Raw genomic sequence first — 15,941 nt, forward strand, 5'->3', positions numbered from 1 at the left:
GGTAGCCCCTATTTCAAGTACAGTCCCTTCACCAATAAAGAGCTGTTATGCTGTACTCGTCATCTCGGTGTCCTTCCTGCTCTCCAGAACCCACTACACAACAGTGGTGATGAGGGTGGGATTCTGCTTCACATTAAAGGGCTGAATTCACAAGGGGACGGCTTCACGTGCTGGAGGAAAGAGGCATATTCCCCCCCTCTTCTACAGCTGGCTAGTCACCACGCTAGCAGCCTCACATACTCAGAACCAACCATCTGAGTCGGCGGAGCAGGATCCAAGAACAAGAGTAAGATGCTGAAGGTCGGCCAGCCCAGAGAGTTCGACATCTGCCATCCCGAACGATGGCCATCACACCTGGGGCAAGTCGAGAACTATCTCCGGGCAAACCAAATCACCGAGGATGGCCTAAAAGCGGTGACTCTGCTTTGCATAAGCGGGCTGGCCACATTCGACTTGGCCAAAAGCCTATTCGTGCTGACGCCAATCGAAACTGTCTCATACATAATCCTCATGACAAAGCTGAACGGGCATTTCAAGCCCCGAATGTCTGAGCTGGCCTGGCGGTTCCGTTTTGACCAGAGGGTACAACAGCTGGGCGAATCTGCGTCGGAGTTCATTACGGCCTTGCGACAAGCCACCCGCCTCTGCAAATTCTCCAACGTGGATGAGAGACTACGGGACAGGCTGGTGTGCGGCCTACAAGACAAGCGTCTGCAGCAGAGGCTTTTCGCAAGGCCCGATATAACTCTCCAAGATGCCCAAGATGAGATCATGGCTGATGAGGCGGCCAGAGGCGCGGTGCAAACAGTACAGATTCCCCTGCCCAGCAACCCAGAGGAAGCCATGGACAACGAAGGCGCTACATACGACGAAAATGGAACAATGGGATTGACGACGCGAGCGCAAGGAGAGCCAGCCGAAGGCAGCTGCCTCCCCAAAATGTGGAGGCTGCGGAGGCAACCACACGCGGGCGAACTGCAAGTTCCAGTCGGCCACATGTCAGGCCTGTGGAAAATTAGGCCACATCACAGCGGTCTGCTGTAGCTGTTTCTGAGAGGGCCTCCCCAAGCAACAGTCGGAGAACTCATTGTGGAAAGGTACCGAGGCCCGGAGCTTGACAAGCGTGGGATTTTTTGAAAGCCGGAGGGCCATCTGCTGACCCAGGGCCTGCCAGCCGCTTAAGCCCAAACTAAAATTTGAAGTCCATTTACAAGGCATTCCTTGTAAATTGGACCTAGACTCCGGGTCAGCAGTCTCGATTATTTCCAAAGAGACATTTAAACTTGTTTGCGGCCGGAGCAAGCAGTGGGTTAAATTGAGGCCCTCCAGCACCTTGTTAACCTATTTCCAAAATGCCCCAGTAAAAGTTAAGGGGGAGGCCACCCTTTCCATGTGGTTTAAAAGGTTTCAGGGGCACTTGGATGTGATCGTAGTCGAGGGCCGTAGGACCAGTTTAGTCGGGTTGGATTGGTTTGAGGCATTAGGCATCGTAATTTCCGGCATCCACAGATTGCAGGGAAACAACATCGAATCTGTCTGCAAAGAGAGATTAAGAGATTTATTAAATTTATATGCCACTCTTCTCCCCAAGGACTCAGGGCGGCTCACAACAATAAAAAATTAAAAAACATAAAGTTCAAAATTTAAAAAAGAATTAAACAATGGATGTAAAAAATAAATGACAATTTAACCCAATAAAAGCCAAATTTAAAACCATAGTCAGTCCAGGTCCGCTTGTTGGAACATCCATGTCTTCAGGTCACGGCGGAAGGAACGAAGGTCAGGGGCTGTCCGCAGCTCCAGAGGCAGTTCATTCCAGAGGGTTGGTGCACCCACAGAGAAAGGTTTCCCCCTGGGGGTCGCCAGCTGCCATTGCCTAGCCGATGGAACCCTGAGGAGGCCGACTCTGTGGGAGCAAATCGGGCGAAGGGAGGTTGACAATGGCAGCAGGTGGTCTCACAAGTACCCTGGGCCTAAGCCATGTAGGGCTTTAAAGGTAATTACCAGCACCTTGAATCACACCCGGAGGGCAACCGAGTTTGCAGACGTATTCGATAGTAAACTGGGAAGGTACACAGGGCCACCCAGTTCATTTAAATTAAATCCCAGTGTCTTACCAATCAGAATCAAACCCAGGAGAGTCCCCTTTGCACTCAAGCACAAAATTGAGAAAGAGTTAGACAAACTAGTGGAACACGGGGTCCTGTAGCCAACAGACAGGGGAGAATGGGAGACCCCAATAGTCACCCCCCTCAAAGCTAATGGGGAGATCCATATCTGTGTCGATTATAAATGCACAATAAATAGGGCCCTAAACCAGCACGCTTACCCGGTCCCCACGGTCAGCCACGTTCTCACTTCCCTCCAAGGCAGCGCCATCTTTGCTAAACTAGACCTCGCACAGGTGTACCAGCAGCTGCCAGTTACCATGGAGACTGCAGCAGCACAAACAATTGTAACTCATAAGGAAGCCTTCAGAGTTAACCGCCTGCAGTTTGGAGTAAGTGTAGCACCAGGGATTTTTCAGGAGGTAATGGAGCAAACACTTAAGGGCATCCAAGGTGTATGCCCTTATTTTGATGATGTCCTCATTGCTGGAGAAACAGAGGAAGTGTTAGCAGACAGACTGAGGGCAGTTTTACAAAGGCTTCGCTCTGCAGGTCTTAAACTAAAAAGAGACAAATGCAGCATAGGGGTTACATCCACGGAATTTTTGGGGTTCAGGATTGATGCCAGCGGGATTCATCCTGCAGAATCCAAAGTGAAGGCCATTAAGATGGCCCCCACTCCCAAGAACAAGGCGGAAGTGCAAGCCTTTCTGGGATTATTAAATTTTTACCACACCTTCCTACCCCACAAAGCAGCCATAACTGAACCCCTGCATAGACTCCTAGATAAAAAAGTTGCATGGAAATGGAACAAGGTCCATGACAAAAGCTTCCAGGACCTAAAGGCTCTACTGTCCAACAAGTCCACAGTCACCCATTTCATAGAAAACAAGCCTATCTGCATCGCTTGCAATGCTTCACCATATGGAGTGGGAGCAGTGCTAAGCCATCTGGAGGGAAATGGTACACAGGTTCCCATAGCTTAGTACTCCAGAACCTTGTCAGGGGCAGAAAGGAACTATGCACAGATAGACAAGGAAGCCCTGGCAATAGTGGCTGGGGTCAAAAAATTCCACGACTATCTGTATGGTAGGGAGTTCACAGTGTTTATGGACCATAAGCCTCTATTAGGCTTATTCACCACTGACAAACAAACCCCTCAAATACTCTCCCCTAGGATGCTAAGATGGTCCATATTCCTATCAGCTTATAAATTTAAACTGATTCATAGGCCAGGGAAAGAAATGGGCCATGCAGATGGGTTAAGTAGGCTACCCCTAGCAAACATAGAACCAGATCTGGCGCCAGCTGCACAGATACTGGCAATCCAAGAGCTACCGGAATGCCCCCTCCATGCAAAGGACGTTGAAGCGGAGACAGCCTCAGACGAAATCCTGAGCAGAGTTCAGTCTTGGGTATTCACAGGATGGCAGGATAAAAGTCCAGGCCCAGAATTCCAAGCGTATTTTGTAAGGAGGCATGAATTGTCCGCACACAAAGGATGCCTGTTGTGGGGTAGTAGGGTTATTATACCATCAACACTAAGAGATAGGGTGCTGCAGTCTCTACATGAAGGGCACCCTGGCATAGTTCGCATGAAGGTGTTAGCAAGGAGCTACCTTGCTAACACCTTCATGCACACCATGGTCCAGGGTCCATATAGACTACGCTGGTCCATTTCAAGGACAGCTTTTCCTAATAGTGGTAGACAGCCACTCAAAATGGCTGGAGGTAGTGCCAGTCCCAAATATGACCACGGCCAGAACAATCCAAGTGCTCAGGAGACACATGGTCTGCCTGATGTTGTGGTATCTGATAATCGGGCTCAATTTACCACTGCTGAGTTTCAGGCCTTCATGACAGCAAACTTGATTAGACACGTCACATCCGCGCCCTTCCACCCGTCGACCAATGGACAAGCAGAGAGGATGGTGAAAACAACCGAAGACGTACTCAGGCACATTATCGTCGGTGATTGGCACCACAGGTTGGCAGAATTCCTATTATCACAACACACCACACCATGCACAGCCACGGGAAAGAGTCCTGCGAAGCTCCGTTGGGGCAGACGCCTCATCACCAAACTGGACAGGCTCCACCCCGACAGAGTGGCTTCTGAGGCCGCACAACCCCAAACCCCAAGAGAACTACACCCGGGTAAACTTGGCTTGGGCCAGGAACTACAGTCTGGGACACTTGTGGATTTCAGGGGTGGTGGTTGACAAAACTGGGCCCTTATCTTACATAGTAGGGGTGGAGGGAGGTCGTCAGGTCAAATGGCACATAGACCAAGTAAATAAAAGAGTTCCAGAACGGTCAACAAGCGACCATGGGGAAAATTACCCCTCATGGAGTTTCCAAGCTGGCACACAAGCTAGCTCACATTCCCCCTACTAGCACCACAACAAACAACCACGTCCGAGCCCAAAGAGGACCAGGAGAACCCCAATCAAATTGGACAGCAACCCTCCCAGGACCACAGGGCTAAACCTGCCACAGGGTCTGACTATGGGGTGGGTCCACCAGAAACGGTCAGCCAGAGCTTACCTGCTGACTCTCCAGTTCAGGAGAACTTGGACGTTCACAATACGCAGAGTAAGGTGCCATCCCACAAGTGGGAAGAAACCCTAAGACATTCATCGAGGCCCCATAGGCCACCCGCGTCCCTCACGGACTATGTGTGCAAATAAGGGAAGCTGGGTGGCTGGGTCCATTGGGAAGTTGGTTGTCATGAATGTACGTTCATTGTTTGTGTATATAGTTTCATCCTTAAGAGGGAAGGGGTGTTATGTATTAAGCTTTATTGCAACACCTAAAGCTGTGTATAAGAGTCACCACCAGGAGGCATTGAACTGTAACTGTTTCGGTGGGAAGCATTTTGGCAGGAAACAGTGGTTCAAACCGATTGGTTGGTTGAGTACCTGGCCAGGTACTGGCCAGGTATATAAAGAGTGCAGGTAGCCCCTATTTCAAGTACAGTCCCTTCACCAATAAAGAGCTACTATGCTGTACTCATCGTCTCGGCGTCCTTCCTGCTCTCCAGAACCCACTACACAACAGGCTGACTCTGTGAACTGCTTAGAGAGGGCTGTAAAGCACAATGACATGGTATATAAGTCTAAGTGCTGTTGCTACTTCCCTGCCCCCCTTTTTTTTGCAACCCAACCCCACTACAGAGCAACCTTTCAGAAGTTGAATTTTGTTTTTGTTTTTGATAAGATACTGGATGAAGGTAGATAATGCACACAGCCATGTATGTGGATTGTAGTAGGAACAAAATATTAGCAAGTTCCTTTCTTCTGTGGAAGGTGAGAAGAATTGTGTTAATTCATAAACCACACAAGCGGGGGATGGAACCAGTGGCATGAGAATAAAGAATATTTGTGTAATGTATTGGCCTAAATTGCTGATCTTAATAGCTGTACTTAAGTAAGTGATTGCTTAATGGTTTTGTATTGCTGAAACCCAGACTGTGTCTCCAAGCAGTTAACAATGTTTTGGGCGGGAATGCTCACTTTAAATCTATTGGTTGCCGCCTAGAGGCAAACCGTATAAATACCTGTGCAGCAGCCATTAGGGCTGCTTCTGTTGTGAGTTAATAAACATGCTTGCTGGTTCAATGCTCTGCCTCGTCAATGCCTAACCAAACCAACAACTTAACAATTTGACTGCTGGCCACCTTCAAGGCAACATGAACACTGACTGACTGATGTTCTCTACTAGCTTCAGATTAAAAAAAAGGTACACATGCTAGGATAATGGTGCTATGGATTTCAACATGAAACAGAAATATATGGGCTGTTAGTGTGGAAAGCCTGTGAGAAAGTATTCCCCTATCAAAAGACCTGGCCAAACTATTGTACCCACTTTTCTGGATCATACATAATAACCAAACAGACACAAGTGCATTCCTGTAAACCTCTGTGAAAGAAGCAGGGTGACCACACAATTAAACCTTTGTCTGGGAGCACCTTCACTTGTTTTTGGAGTTTTAATGCAGGCTATATCAATTGTGGCACTCTTTCCCTGCAGGTCCATCCATCTGTTCTCCAGCCCAAAGGAAAAAGTACTGGAAAACAAACCAAATCAGTGTACTCTTGATTCTGACTGTTATCTGCCTCCTCCTTATCGTCCTCTTCCTCCTCTGCTCAAGTGAGTAAGCACCAAAAACTAGTGAAGCAACCCCATGGACACTCCCTCTCCATGAGATGAAAGCAATGATGTTCAGTGGAAAAGAAACAGTTTTTGTGCTTAAACACATAAGGGATGTGTTAAGTAGTGGGCTCTTTGGTGCAGGAAGGAAGACACGAGGCTGAGTACAGGATAACTCATTCTTGCTGGAACTGTACTGAAACATGGGCTGCAACCAGCCACAATATATAGTCTAGCCCCTAGGCGGCAGCCAATAGGTTTGAACCCACTCTTGCCGCCTGGGGCTAGCCAGTTGCAGTACAGGAGACAGCTATCTGGGTGTATCACCACAAGCCCAGTACATAACAGGATGGAATCAGAAAGCTGGAGGAAGAGTGAGTATTAATCAATGGACTCAGCACCTATGGATGGCTTTCTCAGATTGTTCTTTTGCCAGCTGGTTTTGATCTACAGTCCAGCATAATGCCTGCCTTTCAAAACTAAATGGGAAATATTTCATAACCAATTCCATTAGCACAGTCTTAGTTAACACAGTAGCGGGACGCGGTGGCTCAGTGGGTTAGGACGCTGAGCTTGTCGATCTGAAGGTCAGCAGTTCGGCGGGTCGAATCCCGAGTGCCGCGTAACAGAGTGAGCGCCTGTTACTCGTCCCAGCTTCTGCCAACCTAGCAGTTCGAAAGCACGTAAAAAGGCAAGTAGAAAAATAGGGACCACTACAGTGGGAAGGTAACAGCGCTCCGTGCGCCTTTGGCATCTAGTCATGCCGGCCACATGACCACGGAGACGTCCTCGGACAAGCGCTGGCTCTTCGGCTTTGAAACGGAGATGAGCACCGGCCCCTAGAGTCGGAAACGACTAGCACGCATGTGCGGGGGAACCTTTACCTTTACTTTAGTTAACACAGTGCAGTCCGAGTGCTGAACATGAGCTGTCAAAAATAGCCATCATGCAAAAGCCCCCAGATTACTCTCAATCACTGCTCTAGCTCCTGCAGACACAGAAGTGTCCTCCAACTTGCTAAGGTTGTTGAGAGTGTGGTGGCACATCAGCTCCCTTCGGTTCTGGAGGAAACTGACTATCTGGACCCGTACCAATCGGGTTTCAGGCCCGGACACAGCACAGAGACGGCATTGGTCGCACTAATAAATGATCTCTGGAGAGCTCGGGACAGAGGCTGTTCCTCTGTCCTAGTTCTCCTAGACCTCTCAGCGGCTTTTGATACCATCGACCATGGTATCTTACTGCAGCGTCTCAGGGGATTGGGAGTGGGAGGCACGGTTCTCCAGTGGTTCTCCTCCTATCTCATGGGACGCTCGCAGTCGGTATTAACAGGAGGGCAGAGATCGAGATCGAGGCCTCTCACTTGTGGAGTCCCTCAGGGGTCAGTCCTCTCGCCTCTCCTGTTCAACATCTACATGAAGCCGCTGGGTGAGATCATTCGTGGTTTTGGAGTCAGGTATCACCAGTACGCTGATGATACCCAGCTTTTTATTTTGACCCCAAACCACCTCAGTGATGCCCTTGATGTGATGTCCCGTTGCCTAGAAGCAGTTCGGGTCTGGATGGGGAAGAACAGGCTTCAACTCAACCCCGACAAGACTGAGTGGCTGTACGTACCGGCATCTTGAGATATTCAGAACATTCCATCTCTTTCTATAGGGGGTAAGTTATTACCCCCCACAGATAAGGCTCGCAACTTGGGAGTCCTCTTAGATTCACAGCTTTCCTTGGAAGACCACATAACAGCTGTGACTAGGGGAGCCTTTGCCCAGGTTCGCCTGGTTTGCCAATTACGGCCCTATCTAGACCGAGATGCCCTACGTACGGTCACTCATGCACTCGTGACCTCTCGTTTAGACTACTGCAATGCTCTTTACATGGGGCTGCCCTTGAGGACCACTCGGAGGCTCCAACTGGTACAGAATGCAGCTGTGAGAGTTGTGTTGGGAGTCTCCCAATACTCCCATGTTACACCTCTACTCCGTGAACTGCATTGGCTCCCAGTTGTCCTCCGGGTAAGATTCAAGGTGCTGGTAATGGTTTTCAAAGCCCTACATGGCATGGGTCCGGAGTACCTTAGGAATCACCTGCTGCCAGCGTCAACGTCCCTCCGTCCAGTGCGCTCCCACAGAGAGGGCCTCCTAAGGGTGCCGCCGTTCGGAGAATGCCGTCTGGTGGCTCCCAGAGGGAGGGCGTTCTCTGTGGGCGCGCCTGACCTATGGAACCATATACCGGTTGAGCTCCGGATGGCTCCTGACCTTCGCTCCTTCCGACGCGACCTAAAAACATATCTGTTTAAGCAATCCGGTCTGGTCTGACGGGTTCTGTTTTAATTATTGTTTTAAGATAACTATTTGTGCATTCTGTTATTATGTTCACTGTTCACCGCCCTGAGTCCTTAGGGAGAAGGGCGGTATACAAATCAAAATAAATTTAAAAAAAAATAAACTGCATATAAGAATATGGTAGAGTTCCTGAAATTACATTTCTTTCTTTTCCTTCCAGATACTTCAATGCTTCTAGAACTCAAGTCGCTAAATTTGAGCTCCACAAAAGAGGGCTATGATGCTTCCCCAGCACCATTCAATTTCACAGAAGTAGAGACCAATTTTATAACCAAACTCAAAAGCTTAGAACAACGATTAGATGAGAAGAGAAACAGCCTGCAAAAAATGGAAGAACAACTACTCAGAATAGAAATAAAATTAAATAGACTACAAAACTGCAGAGGTGAATATGAAAAACAAATCAACATGACATCAGGAAAAGCAGTAAGAGACCAGAAATTCATATACAAAAGCCTCCACTCAACATATGCTTGAAGAATAAAGTAGTAAGGAAGCTTCAGACTTAAGTTATAGGAAACCTAATGTCAGGTTTCCACAGAAAAATCTCTTTGACTAGGGTTCAGACAACCAACTAAACCCAAACATATTACAATATGGTTTAGTGTAATGTGTGAACCCAACCAAAATCAGGTCACATTATTTCTCTGAGAATTAAATACATTTTACAGCCCGATGCAATATACAATATATAGTGATAAGTTTAATTGTTTCAAGTAGCTTACATTGCTCTATTTCTACACAGGGGAATTGACACAATAGTCTAATTTTCATTCACAAACACATTAACATTAAAAAAATAATAGTGATTTAGTTCATATACTTTTCAAAGATGTTATGGGGTTTCCACTAGCAGAATCTTCTGTGTGGGGTTCAGATTGCATTATTGGTCCCTCCACATTCCATGCCCCATCTGATTTTTCATTTGTTTGCACCTATTTTTGGAATGGTCTTCTCTCATGTTTACCAAAGCATTGGTTGAAGCATCTACTTTTGCATGCTCTATGTCATTACCTCAGCCATTAGAGACTATTCACAAATAATTTTAAAGTGAATCAAGACTTTATAGAAAATATGCAATAAACCCAGCTTCAATGTGCTCTCAAATTCCATGAGCATGAATTCATTAGGTTCACTCTTCTGGTCAGTCTCACAATGGCCTTGGAAATATCTACAGGTCTTATGTCAGAAGTCTGAACTTCAAGGAGAGAAGAGGGAAGGGGGGAAAAAAGCTGTCTGGGAATTGCACTTGATAGAGTAAATGAAGTTTGTGGTGCAAGTTCCTTCCCCAATCTTCGTTATGTCATCTACCTTTGGTCCAACCAACAAACCAGGAATGGAAAGCAATGGAAGAATTAATGATGAGCACTCACCAGCCATTCCCACAGCCCAGTGGTAAAAAAAAATAGGAATAACATCTATTTAACTTTGATCTAATAAATCAACTTTATATTCCTCCCTTTTTCTTCTAACAATTTTAATCTTTAATCCATTCAAACCATATCATAAAATTTGATTTCATTTCTTCTTTGTTCCTTCTCCTCAGATTATTCAAAGCTTTAGCAAGTCTCTTTTATAAATCCAGTGTAGAAAAGTTATTCAGGTCATTTTCTTGGTTTATTGTTGGTATATTCCTTTCAATTATTAAAATATCAGCCAGCTTCTTGTATACGTCCAGGGTAACATCCTTTTCTTTTTTTCCTGCCATTCTTGTAGCCAGTTGTAAATCTACTTTCAGCTCAGTCTCTCTCTTGTCAGGTAAAACCTGTTCCTCTTTCAAAATATCTTTTGGACAAAGTCTATCCGTAGAGGCAGATACCTCTGTTGACACTGTTAATATTAATTTCTGACATTCCAGTGCTAGAATATTTTGTGCCATTCTGTAACTGTAAGTCAAGTTTATGTTCCTCTCTTTTAATTGAAATCTTTAATTCTTTCTAGTGTCCAATTTTTAAAAAAATCTTATTTTTTAAAAAAATTCAAAACAAAAACACTTTCACACAGGAAGGATTTTTATAGCTAGTTCTATATTTATTCCAAAATCTCATTTCAAATTTATCTGGACCCTTAGCTTATTTGTAGCTTTTTTAAAATCAAAGTTTTAATGAACTATTTGCTGTTTATTAAAAGAAAGTTCTTAAGTTTGTAGTTAAAATTTTCTTTCATTGAGGATTGAAGGCAGTCTCATCCAGTGTTTTCAGACTTCTCATTCCAAAAATTTCTAATAGCTGAAAAGTAGTTAACAAGCAATTTCCAAATGTCCTTAGAAAATGAAGGATGCAGACTTACTGCTCTTTTTAAAGCGATGGCCAAGGTTTGAGCAAGGTGGTCATTTCCTCATCTCTCGGTGCTTAAAACCTTTTGCAAACTGCTGCCTAGCAGTTTCCTTGCAAGGACCAACTGTTTGGAGTACTAGTGGGTTCTCTCTGGTCCTCTCCCTTTTTCAGACAGATACGAAGAGTTGGTTCTACTCACCAGCTCTTCGTTCTTCTATCCCGTTGCCAGCTCTACTTTTCATTGAGCCATCTTCAATCAACCATTTTTTCTTCTTCCAGGAGTCTCTGCCCCCATTTTCAAAATAATTCTTCTGTACAACTTTCCTGTTTCAGATATTTTATGGCGCATATTTGAGACAAATGCTTACTACTTCTCTGACACAGAAGAAAAGTGGGAGATGGCAAAAGAAAAATGTGCTGAGCGTGATTCTCACCTTGTCATTATTAATACCAAGAAAGAGCAGGTAAACTGTACCTATTCCTGCAAGGAATAGCTTTATTCTTTTCTTGCATATCTTCTTTGTAGTACAACTTCTGCATCTTAACCTTTTCCCACTGCTTGCCTCCTGTGCAGAAGCTGAAAAAGGAAACCAAGTATCAGCACTTTAGTTAATAGTAGCACTTAGCAATACCGTAGTACAGGGCTTTTCAACCTTTTCACCCATTGTACCACTTTTAGGATATGGCAACATCTGAGTACCATCAGTCGCCTAGCAAGGTGTCAAAAACCTGATGACCAAAAAAAAAAAGGAAAAAAAGTGATGAAGTACAGGTAGTCCTCGACTTACAACAGTTCGCTTAGTGACTGTTTGAAGTTACAATGGCACTGAAAAAGTGCCCCCCCAAGCCACAGTTGAGCAAGACACCTGCCTGCCCACCTAGTGGCGCTCTTCCTCCTGTCCGAGGTTTTCATTGTTGTGAGCATTTCTGTTGAGGATTGGCAGCAGGGGTGGGGTGGGGGAGGCTGTTTGGTTTTTATTTTCCCCCATCTGCTGGGTGGTTGCAGCAGGTTTTGGTCACTTCACATAACCCTGGGACACTGTGACCGTCATAAATATGAATCAGTTGGCAAGCATCTGAATGTAAATCACCAGACCCTGGATATGCTACAACATTCCAGCTGATCGGCGCTTCTTCTGGGCTCAGCAGACGTGCCGGGATCAGCACCGAGCTCCAGCTGGAGCCTGGTGCTGATCCTGGTGCTTCTGCTGAGCCCTGACAGCCCTGCAGCTCCAGCCGTCTCTCGCTCAGACTTGTGCGATGCTGCCACCGGTTCAGCTCATTCTACTCCCCCGCTACCACTTTTCTAGGATGGTAGCGTACCACCTGCCAGGTGCCAATGTGCCACAGGTGGTACCCGTACCACTGGTTGAAAAGCCCTGCCGTAGTACGTAGACTTATATACTGCTTCACATAGTAACTATTATTTAAAAACTTGACTTTGTGCCATGCTCATGTATAAATACCAGTAAAAATATTACTAATATTATTTTCATTTAGGCAGGAATTCCATAATCAGGAATAATGCTGTTTTGTCCTTGCCTCTTTTATCCCAATGATAGTTTTGTTCATGCAGACATGGTGAACCATAACTACATTTTAGCTTTGTGCATTGTGAAAATCAGTTTGGGTTGTTAATCTGTATGTTAGTATGTACTGGATTAACTGAGTCAACTGTGCTTCAGTTAATCATAGCTAAGTGCAACCACAATCTCTTCTTCCTCCACTTGTTCAAGCACCTCTTCCCAGTTTCTGCTTCTTTTGCTGGACACCACATATTTTGATCTACAGGTAGTCCTCCACATAGAACCATTCATTTAGGAACATCAAAGTTACAACAGTCCTTACAGTTACAACCATTGCAGCATTTCCAGTCACAGGATCAAAAATTGGACACTTGGCAACCGGCATGTGTTTATGCACTGTCCTGGGGTCACATGATCACCATCTGTGACTTTTCCAGCTGTCTTCTGACAAGCAAAGTCAATGGAGGAAGGTGGATTTGCTTAAACACCATGTGATTCACTTAACAAAGAGTTCTGGAACTCTTTTCAGAAAACTATTGAAAATGGAACTGTTCTGGAAGCATTCTCTCAATTTAAGCATTGCACCACTTTTATTTTTTATTCCTGTTTGCTTCTTGTTGCCACTGAGGCTTTCTCATGTTATTTGCTTTAAAATTGTAGTATGACTTGTTAGTATATTGTACGTTGTGTAAAATGCCAAAAATGCAAGATTATCTCATGGTACAAGAGATAAATAGATAGACAGACAGACAGACAGATGATTTCATATGCATGACATATCTTTTCACCTAGGATTTTGTGGCTCAGAATTTAAAACACTCCATCTGGCTTGGCTTAAGTGATACAGAGAAAGAAGGAACTTGGCGTTGGGTTGATGGATCACTACTGGCAGAACACTACGTGTGAGTGTGTAGATGATTAATAGATAGGGATTCTAAGAGACAAACAAATTAGAAATTTGCTTACTGAACTATCTGGAATCATATTTACTCTAACTTAGGGTCGCGATGGGTTGGACCTGACTTCGCAACTAACAACAACAATTTGAAATTCTCCTATCTTGTCTCTTTATGGTGCAGTCTAACACCCTCTTATGCTTTTGGGAGGATTTTCATTTCAATACCACTTCTGAATTTTGTGCTTGTGATAAAAAAATGTATTTTTGAATTTGGTTTTGTCGTTTAGATAGATTTGCTGTTATAGAAATGGCTAGTTATATAATAATGTGTAAAAACAAAAAGTTGAGGGTAGAGTGCTTTTACTTGGTATTGTGCTAAAGAGTCAAAGTCAACACCTTTTTTCTTTCCCTTGTACCTCACACCTTCTCTTCTCCTTTCCTTTTCCCTCCTTAATCCCCTATTTCTATTTTTCCTTTGTATTTTATATTTTATATAGATCATTCCTATTTACTTAATATTATTTTTATTTATCCAAACCTGGAAGTTCTATGAAATAGAAGGTATTTATGAAATTATGTATGCTATGGAAAAATGGATAGATGACTGGCAAAAACAAAAGGAAATACTCCTTCAACCAGTAGTTTGCAAAACTATACAAGTTATTGATTATACTTTTGTGTGATACCATCTACCCAGGCAGTATAGATTCTAAATAAAGGAAGATATGATTGCAATCATCAGAATTTAAGAAAACAGTAATGAATTCTGCCCCATTTTCAGGAGCTGGAGACGAGGTGAACCCAATAATGGGCAAAATGGTGAAGATTGTGCTGTCCTATATAAAGAGGGAAACTGGAATGACATTCGCTGTGATAAACAAGTTAAGTTTGTGTGTGAGAAGGAAAACGTCTCCGTGTATTGACTGTCCTTATATGTGTCTCCTAATCCAAGAGGGTTTTTCTTTTCCAAATTTGGTACAGAATTCTTAGTATAATGCTTATTTATGTGGATAATTAAGATCAGCACACGTTGCCTTGGTTATCTAGTAATTCTGTTCAAGCAGGACTTTTAGTGACAGCTCATATATACAGTATACCTTTCATAAAGTTTCTTCTCATAAAACCAGTCCTCTGCATGAAACAACTTTGTCACTTGTTCCCTAAGACTGTTTTCAATATCACTATAACTTTGCTGAAATGCAGATAGAGCAGCTTGGTAGGAAAACATTTAAAGTAAAATGAAAATTGCTGTATTCCCTAAAAAAATATACAATTCCCTACCTTCTTTTTTAAAATTCCAGATTATTTTACACTTTGCTATATACTTCCTAGGCTTTATTTCAGTTGACAGAGCCATTTAACAAAGCCATTTGGATTCTGTGTCTCCTACAGGTATCTTATTGTTCTGATCTAAGGAGCATCACCTCTAGCTTTTGGTGGGATAATCGCACAAAAATAATCTTTTTTAAAAGTGCCAACACTGTTGACAATGCTCCATGTTTGATCCAAGGTTAATTCTTAAGAATAGAACCGTGGTGTTGCAGTGGTTAGAATGCAGTATTGCAGGCTAATTCTGTCAACTGCCAGGAGTTCAATTCTGACTGGCTCAAGATTAACTCAAGCCTTCCATCCTTCCAAGGTTGGTAAAATGAGGAGCCAAATTGTTGGGGGCAATAGGCCGATTCTGTAAACTGCTTAGAGAGGGCTATAAAGCACTACACAAGTATTGCTCGACTTACAATAGTTTATTTAATGACTGTTCAAAGTTACACTGAAAAGTGATTTACGACTGTTTTTCACACTTATGACCGCTGTAGCATCCCCAAAGTCACATGATCAAAATTCAGATGCTTGACAACTGATTCATATTATGACAGTCAGTGTCCTGGTTTACGTGATCACCTTTTGCAGCTTCTGACAAGATCAATGGGAAAGCCAAAATCACTTAGCAACCATGTTAGTTATTTAACAACTACAGTGATTCGTGGCAAGAAAGATCGTAAAATGGGGCAACATTCATTTAAATGTCTCACTTAGCAACACAAATTTGGATTCAATTGTCATAAGTCGAGGACCACCTGCATAAATCTAAGTGCCATTGCTATATTCCTCCAAACCCACATTAGGCAACCTCTTGAACATCAGAAAAGCTCAAATGGAGAACCATCACTAATAAGGCAGCCAGAGACAGGAATTTCTGACATGTTTCTGCAGTAATTCTTTTCAAATGTAGACTTAAGGTGCGCCAACAAGCCACAAGCAACTACATAACATTGAATTCTAATTGTAAACAGCGTTACAGGGCTATTGCAAACTATTTTTTCCTGCATGAGCTTCAACAGGCAAAGGACACTTCCAATTCAAGTTGGACTCTCGGTCGCCAATATATGACGTTTTTTTTTCACGGCGTTCTTCAACACGCGTCCCAAGGATTGTAAACACCATTTTCACTTTGACTTGTCGCGACGAGGCTTTAAATGTTGACAAATGAAAATAAATAATTCAATGTAAATTTTTAAAAATGCACTGTGGTTCGCGATTCCTTCCCCACCGCCCCACCGCCGCTCTCCACTCGGGTGAGTCTGCAGGCGCCGAATACAGCCAGAACGGAACTCCTCCTGCAGTTTTCTCTCTTG

This window comes from Vipera berus (assembly GCF_964194415.1).
Source record: "Vipera berus genome assembly, chromosome: 2".
Classification (NCBI taxonomy): Eukaryota; Metazoa; Chordata; class Lepidosauria; order Squamata; family Viperidae; genus Vipera; species Vipera berus.